Source organism: Diceros bicornis, chromosome 38 (genome assembly GCF_020826845.1).
Source record: "Diceros bicornis minor isolate mBicDic1 chromosome 38, mDicBic1.mat.cur, whole genome shotgun sequence".
NCBI lineage: Eukaryota > Metazoa > Chordata > Mammalia > Perissodactyla > Rhinocerotidae > Diceros > Diceros bicornis.
The window spans coordinates 14,142,037-14,151,128 of NC_080777.1; the positions used below are offsets into that span (position 1 = coordinate 14,142,037).

The window sequence follows — 9,092 nt, forward strand, 5'->3', positions numbered from 1 at the left end:
CTCAATATGAGGCTTCCACAACTGGGTGCAAGATGCAAGATTAACTGTAATTTGGTGTGGTAGGGAAGAATAGTGCATGGTTGAGGTAGTAGCTATGTGGGAAACAGCTCTGGGGCCAATTCCTGTGGCCAGTGAATGCTCTTATATGAACAAGGTCTTTAAAGGTTTCCAAAGGAGGTGACATTTTAAGAGAAGATAGACATTTTGGTGAAAGATATGGGAGAGGATGAGAAAAGGAGAGGCTGACTAAGTAATAATGGCAGAGTTTGAAAACCCAGATTTCATTTTTCTCTGTCTTGGTTTGCATGTATAGTAAAAATACTAAAAATGCTAGGAAAAATTGTGAGATTACAACAGAAATGAAATTAGATGTGACTAAAAACACAGGAAGTGATGAGAAAATTGGAACTATATGTGGAATATGGAAAGAATCATTTGACAGGAGGAATGATTCTGAGCAACAAAGAATAATTTATGCAAAAGAGAAAGAGTTGGGACTATGAAATCAACAATTCTTCTGCAAAAAGAAAGAAGAAGATTGTACCTGAAAAGTCGAGTTTTATGTGTCTGGCTAGAAGATTAGCACCAAAGTCAGAGATCTGATATGAATTGAAGAAAAATCTTGGAGTTTGTTTGAGAATTTTAAGTCCTCAGTGAAACCGCTGCTGTAGTGGAAACTTGCATGACAAAAGGTTACATAAATTCAAGGAGAGTCAATTTGAATCTGTATAATTGGCAAAACACTGCATCTCTCAAGAGTTTTTGTTTTTGTTTTCTGTGCTGTATTATCTTTAATTAGACACAAAGAGTTCTCCACTCCAATCATCTAAAGATCCTTTCACCCACTGCTCTGTTTGGCCACCAGTCTCTTTCTCTCTTGAGCAATGGTGAGGTGGACATTTTTCCCTTGATTTAGAGAAATCCATGGTGGTGTTTGCCAATAATAAAAATGTTGGACAGCCAGGTTAGCAAAGGTGTTGCCATTGGCATCTTTCACATCAACCGCATCCAAAGAGCCAGGATGTCTCTCTTCTGGTGATCACATCAATTCTTCCTAGGTTAGCACCTCCAGTTACCATACCCAGGTTACCAGTGTCAAACTGGATGACACTGGTAATCTTACCAGTCTCTAAATCAATCTGAGTGGTGCTGTTCACCTTGCTGAGGGGACCAAGGGAACAGATGGTGGGAGCATTATGGATCAACGGATGAGGGATACCTTTTGTGCCCACAAAGATCTTTCTCATTCCGCACAACTTGTACTTGGCTCCTCAGGCATAATGCAATGAACAATGGAGACTCTTAGTGTCACAGATCAGGTGGAAATTCTCTCTTGTCTTGTCAATGCTGATAACATCCATAAAAATGGAAGGGTAGGTTATATCAGTTTGGGCATAGGATTATATATATATCACAAATTCAAAGCCATCATGTACTAAGGCAGTAGGTGTGATGTAGCAACTTAGAATCAGCAAAAAATTTCTAATTTTCACATTAAATTAATGTGGTAAATTTAAATTGTATTACTTTTTAGTGTTTCAGATAGAATTTTTAAGTTTGATTTTGCTTTATTATTACATAAAATGTATCAGCTTAAAGAGTCTAAACTTAGTTTTATGTACAATATGATTCACATGTGAGTATTCTCAGCTTTCTCTTGTCCCCACCGCCAAAAGGGAAAACGATTTGCTCACTTAGCTTACTTCTGTTCCCTAGTCTTCCCTGCACTCCAGAGGGGGATCTGCTTCTGAGTAGATAATTGGAAAAGACCATGGTGGGGAAGTACAGCTGACTTGGCCCGTGAATCTTAATGAACCACTGCGTGCAGATCTTTACTTTATCTCCTGTTGGGGCATGCTTAAGTCTGTTCCTTAGGAAAATTTTGAGAGGGAGACATTCTCTTACCTTGTGAGGACTGGTGGATGGACGAGGAGCAAGCACACCGGTCAATTTGTCCAGCATCCAATGCCCTGGGGCTCTACATGCTTCAGATGCTTGGTGGGACCACAAGCCACAGCTCCCGTAGGCAAAGAATGAACTTGAGGAGTTTCATACAGCCTTTGGAGAAACCATCAAAGAAGAAATAATCTACTCAGTGATTTCCAAAGTAGATAAAAGGTCTATTTTAGTAAAAGTTACACAGTAGACAATAGGTTAGCAAGGAGGAAAGAAGTAGACTGGGTTAAAAAGCTTTAAAGTCTTGATATTCCAGATGGAAGAGTTTAAAGCAATCTTAATGTCTTTTGGATTTAAGGACAACAGGAGACTCTCTTGTTGGATAGAAGGGCTTCTTTGGTTTGGTCAACTAAACTGGGGCATTGGGCATTTGCTTATGAGAGCAGAGGGAGGAGGCTAAGACTTAGTGAGGGAGCCAGGCCAGGAGGGACCAGTATTCAATCCCAAATAACCATCAAATTTTTGCTAAATCTCAGTGTGAAAGTTTGTGTGACTAGAATATCCTGTAAGTATCTATCACTAAATATTTATTTGTAATCTCTTGATTTTCCTTTTTAAGTTTCCTCCATTATTCCCAAGTTTTGTGCTCTTCTTTTAAAGAAATAAAACTAAATTTTTTCAGAGGAAGGACTCCATTTTCATGTCAATAAAAATAAAACTCTTCTTGAACCTTTTCAGCACAATTTCATTAATGGTGAGATATTAAGAATAATGTGTTAATTGGTCATCTACTTTGTGTGTGTGTGTGTGTGAGGAGATCAGCCCTGTGCTAACATCTGCCAATCCTCCTCCTTTTTTTTTTTTTTTTTTTTGCTGAGGAAGACTGGCCCTGGGCTAACATCTGTGCCCATCTTCCTCCACTTTACATGGGACGCCGCCACAGCATGGCCTGCCAAGCAGTGCATCCTTGCGTGCTGGGATCTGAACCGGCGAACCCTGGGGCCGCCGCAGCGGAGCATGCGCACCTAACAGCTTGCACCACTGGGCTGGCCCCGTCATCTACTTTTTTTTAATGTACGAAGACCAAATTGTAATTAAAACTTTCTAAGTATGCAAAACTTAAATATCAGGATTACTAGTTTATTAATGTAATAAACCTAGTAATTATCAGATCTCAGTCATTTATTACCCCTACTGCAAAAGGCTAAATAAAGAATTTCTTTACTTCTATAGGAAAAAACGATAAATGTTTCAGACCACACATGAAGAATAGTTTTGCTGTGGTTTTTAGGTGTATTCCCACATTTAATGATAAAAACAGAAAGCGATTTAAGAACATTTTCCATGTGTGTCCAAAATGGAAGATACAACGTCCTCTTCATAAAAGAGCCTGCAGTTATTGATGTCTGAAATGAGCAGTTAATTCACATCTGTGTGTACAGGGGCTTGTGGGTGTTCGTACACACAAACACACGCTCAGTGAGCACTCCAGAAATTCAACATTGTTTTTATTTGTGCAGTTTTTAGATGCAATGTACTCCCACAGGAAGAACTGTTTTCCCCATGGTTTCTGCACACAAATTGGATCAAGGCAGCCATTTGATTCCTCCCAGAAAATGACCAAACAACACAGGTGCATAAGATCATGTGAATTCTTCAGGACAGTGTGGAACCTAGGAAAAAACTCTGAAACAATTATTACCTCAGTATTTTCCCAATACTGCAAAAGCAATTCACAAAGTGGGAAATAACTAGGCAGGATTGAATATGTCTGGAGAGAGTCAGAGGCAGTTATTTCTCCTGGGTGGTTATGGGTATCTCTCTCTTTTTTCTGAAAAACTCAGATTATTTTTAAGGCCTACTAGATTTACACATTTTGACCATGAATTCAGTTACTACATTCAAAACAATCACTTTTTTGGGGGGGACTAGAATTTTAATTTCCTCACCTCATTTTCCACTCCATCCACTCCCCTATTATCATCATGAGTGGGTAAAGCCAGGCAGTATAGATGTCTTGAGAGCGTTCCCTCTTTTGACAAGGTAAATAGAACATTACATGATTATGTATCACAAATGAAGGTTTGATTGTGGCTGCACAGCTCGAAGATAAAATAGTCTGTTCTATTTTTGCTCCAACACTCTATTTGTATTGACCTCCAAGGCACAAATAAGAGTGAAAAAAACAAACTCTTTCCCAGGAGGACCTTTCTAAGAATTTCAACCAAAATCCAAAAGATAATAGCAGAAACCAGATTTGAAAGAAACAAATAAGAGAGAGATGATAGAATGTTCTGGAAAAACAACTGAGGATTGTGATCATCTAAAGGCTACACCAAAGAGCGGGTATGAAGCCGAGAAGTAGCCCACATTGTGCAATCAAGCAAACAAATGTTTTGCAAACATGTGCCATTCATTGGCAGTTTCAGGAAGTTCTAGGGCTGATGGGAGATAGTTTAGGCGTTAGGCCACTTTTTCATGAAATGATTCTAGCAGCTTTCAAGATGTGAGGGATGAGATATTATTTTTGTATAGAAACAAACTCTGATTTATTAGGGAGAGTATAGGTTGGGAAAGTGACCACCCATGTTTTCTTTTTTATCTCCTTTTCCAGATGTATTTTGTGTTTATATTCTGTTGCTCTAGTGAACTGGACTATAATTTTGCAAATATTTGCCCCCAATAACATACAAGGTTTATACAAAATTTTTCCTTTAGAAACTCTAAAGCACCTTTCGGACCTTAAATGACAAATTTGCATCAAAATCTAGTTAGGAAGGAAGAGTCAGTGTCAGTAAATTAAAACTCATTGAATTCTTTCTAAGAGAGTGTTTTGTTTTTGCTGGGTCTTCCCTGCTTATTAGTATAGAAAACTTTAATTTTTATTCTATAAGACAGAAAGTTAAACAGTCACAGACATATTAAATAGGTTCAAGTGAGGTCAAGATGGAACCAAAGGTTGGTCAGTTTAATAGCTGGATACTCTTCAATTTAGTTTAAACCACAGTTATCACTGATCCGTTCAGTCGCATAACTCCTTCTACTGAAGAATGTTGATCCCTCCCATGCCACACAAGTAGAGCTGGCTGGACTTTCTCAGAGATGGAGGTGCCGAGGAAAGTAACAGGAGCAGAGTCAAGATCTAGGAGAACACACCGCTACTAGGAAATGTGCCACGGGAGCAAAGGTGGAAACCTTCTGAACTGTTCCTCAGAATTGTTCTTCTTAAAATGTAAATAGTAGACTATTTTATTGAATATGTACTTGAGATAAATACTGCACACATATATTCTCCTACAGGAAAAAAAATTAAGTTTCTTATTTTGGTAAAATTTGATAATGTGCCCTTAACATTCTAGAAAGAACACTTTGGAATCCTGCTGCCTAGGAATGGGAAAAATACCTAGGCTCTGAATTTCACATATATTTAGAATATTCAGGGTAGAGCAGAAGGGGTCAGTCTTACCTTAAACTCTTCTTCAATTTAGTTGACATTGTTGGAGGATCGTTGGACTTGCATCTTCTCAGCATATATTGGGAAGTTACTGGGCTAAATGAGGTGGGGGGAGGGTTCCTGGCCTTGAGCAATATATAAACATGTATATTCTTAGAAGCTTTGTTAACACACAATAATGCACTGGTATATTTGTAATTCACTTAAGGCTTCTAGATACAAAATGTCCGAAGTTATATATATTCTCATGGTACAAAAATGTAGACATTTATTATGTATTATGTTTTCAGTGGATTTTTCCGTATAATTGCTGTGTATGGATAGCTGTGGTTAAAAATGGTAAATTAACATTGAACAGAGGGTAACTCTCTTTCTTATTTCTTCCATCCCTATAAGCTGACTATACTTTGCCACACAGGCTGGTCTGCAAGTTTTATCCCCAGGAGAATTTACCCTTGACTTAATCGCACTTACTGCACTAGATTCCAAGCTCCAAAAGCACATGAACCACGTTGAGTTTCACTGCTGTGTCCCTAGTACCTGCCCAAGTGCCTGTCACATAGTAAGCTCTCAATAAACATTTACGGGAAAAAGAGAGGAAGGAAGAAAAAGATGAAAGGAAGAGAGGGAGGGAGGGAGGAAGGGAGGATTCCATATTACATGTACATTGGGCCCACATTGGGCATTGCTTCTGGCTCAGATAGTCATATATCTCTCCCTATGGTTGACTCATCCTGTTCTTAAGGTGACTAGAATGGACATTCTGTAACTAAGAAACCTCTTGTCATTTTAAAGATTGGATCCCAACAAATATTTACCTGTCTGACTTGGTGGTGCATGCTCTGTAAAATCTAATATTCAGAGCATTTAAACTTTTCTATCTCAGATCTTTTTTTAGCTTTTAACAATTTTCCTTAAAAAGGAGTACATCCTTTTTGACTAGTGAACACTAGGCAATGCTGGCTACTTTCTGTGTCCAGAGTAGTTTCATGCTTATATCCTAGATTCAGTGAGAACAACGCTTATGTCATGTTGCTATGACATACATACACATAAAGGCAGTCCCATAGACCTGACTGAAAAGAAATGAGGAAAAGAATCCTGTCGTGAAAAAATTAGTTGACTGAGGAGGAGAGGGACTCTAAGACATGAGCCTCCCACTGTCTACTCTCTTGCTGCACCTACTGCAGGACTGTTTGTGGGGTCCTGCCCCGCTTCTTATTCCCACTGCAGGAAGCCCACCTACCTTTCTGGCAGCACGCAAGATTAGTGGAGAGCTCATGGCACTGTGAGTTATCATGTACTTCTTGAGCATACACAGTAAGTGCCTGCTGGGCTCTCTGCTCACTAGGGAAGTTTGAATTGGCTCAGACTACGTTCATAATGTTACTAGAGAAGATCAGTTGGCTGACTGCCGCGTGGTCTCTTAGGGCGGCATTTCCAGTAGTGAATTCTCCTTTGTCAAGCAACTGGCCCTCAAACTTTCAATTTCAGAAAAGTTATCTTGCCAGTATTTCACAGTTTAGTGGGCTTAGGGAATACTGACACATGCTAACAATACTTACAAGAAGACAATATATAAAATATTACCAATTATTAAGCCGAACGGCTAATGCAACTATCATATGGGTCCAAGGACCAGAATACATTCTGTGACACGATGCCACATTCTATCCCTATAATCAAACCATATAGAAAGCCAAATTTACAATCAGAATGTGCTTGATTAACATGGAATCAGAAAATAGCAAATTAGCTAATACAATCCAAGGGGCTAATACTTTCTACTAAAAGTATTAGACATGCTTATTTCCACAATATAACGTATATAGATGGATGGATGGATGGATAGACAGACAGGCAGGCAGACAAAGACACATACATAGAGATATAGATAGATACACATGTAAATTATAATATATACATATATATTATATATAAACACATATGTGTGTATAGATAGATAGATATAGATATGGGTAGATATAGATAGTATAGATAAAGATATAGGTAAAGATCTACAGATATCTCCATAGGATCAGAATCTGGAATCTATGGGCCAAGTAACCTGCCTGCACTTGGGTAGAAATTGGAAAAGTACTAACAACCAGTAGCATCCTTAAATTTGGGAAAGCGGTGTGGCTTTTGCCCTGGGCCCTCAATTTAAAAGGCCCCACCCTGAACCTCTTATCCATACTCATTGGGCCAGGAGTCCATGAGGCCATCTGGAGCTTGCGGCCTCTGCCTCTTTGAGACAATGCTCCAAGTATTAAAAACTCCAAAATTTCCTGCCTAATTGACCCTGAGCCTACTTCTAGGTCCTGCATGTGACTCTTGCCTAGGTCTGTCCTCCTGAGGGTGGTCTCTGCTACTGTTACACACATCACCAGATCCCAAAGTGAACAAGGCTTAGAAATGTGGACTGAGGCATGCACATGGGTGTGCACGAGGCCTCTTTTGGTGCTGTTAGAGCGAGTGTGGGAAGAGAAGGGGTGGGAGTGGGAGTGCTGCCATGGGCCCAGGACTGGGAAGGTAGAGCCAGATCTCCTTGTGCTGCCAAGTTCCAGCACGGAGCTCTAAGGAGCCCTAAAATTCTAAATTCAAACCTGTCCTTCCAGGTCCTCATGAAGGCGTATTTTGTCAAGATAGAAGGTAGAACATATTTCATTTAAGAGTGTTTTAACATGATTTATCTTGCCCAGGGTACCACAGATGTCGTCCTAAGCGTTTTTGAACTCCAATTCCTTCTTTTTTCCTTCCTAACCACTTTTTTTCTTGCATATATTCATATCTAACTTTGTTCTTAGCTATATTAATCTCTAAGTCTCCCTGTCTGTTTTATTTACTGCTGTACCTCCAATTTCTAGAACAGTGTCTCTGGCACATGATAGGTGCTCAGTAAATATTTATCAATTAAATTAATGAATAAATGTTAATAAAATAAGGCTAAGCAATAATTATATCATTTCAGGGAGACTTGGTTATTATGATTGAATCATAGTTCAACTTATATCGTGGAAAATTATTCATGACAGTTACATTTTACAAAGAGATATAAGGGGTTAGGTGTCGTATTGATCTCTTCCTGTGTTAGTTTGAAATTGTTGAGTTTTTTTCTTTTTTTTCTTTTTCGGAGGGAGGAGATTTTTTTTCCTGTTTGATAAACTTGAAGACATCCTGTGAGAAGAGCCAGACTCCAGATGGAAACTGAGGGAAGGAAAGAGATTCCTCATCTCATTCAAATAAAGCACATTAAGCCTTATAAGATCAGAGTCAGGGAGATTCCAGATGCTTCTGCCAGCAGCTTCCTGTATAAATTAATGGAGAGGCAAGCAGTAAAGGGCTATTTTGAAGGAACTGTACCACATTGGGCAATATGAATGATTAGTAGTGTATAAAAATATCTTGGAAGTAGAAACAGAGATATAATTCATGAGGAATTGAGAAACAGATTATTTGCATAACTTACCTAAGGCCAGTTAATCTGAACAAAATAACCTCTTTAAATGGACAGAATGTTGTTTATTTCCCTTTCTATTATAAGCCACCGTCTGTCCCCTTTAGATGTTATTTGGAGTTGGAGTAAGAAAGGATCTAGTCAATGAATAATAGCCAAAGAGTTATGCTCTTGTGTAACTTGTTACCAGTTCCTTTAACTTTTTCTCATGTGACGTGGTGAATTTCAACTCATTCTAGACTTTATCAATGGATACATTCTAAATGTCCTTTTACTCATTAAAAT

At 38.7% G+C, this 9,092-nt stretch overlaps 1 pseudogene; it reads right to left on the reverse strand.

Moving 5' to 3' along the window:
* Window positions 1–838: 838 nt before the first annotated feature.
* LOC131399548 (small ribosomal subunit protein eS4-like) lies at window positions 839–5,391 on the reverse strand (annotated as a pseudogene).
* Between the last annotated feature and the right edge of the window lie 3,701 nt (window positions 5,392–9,092).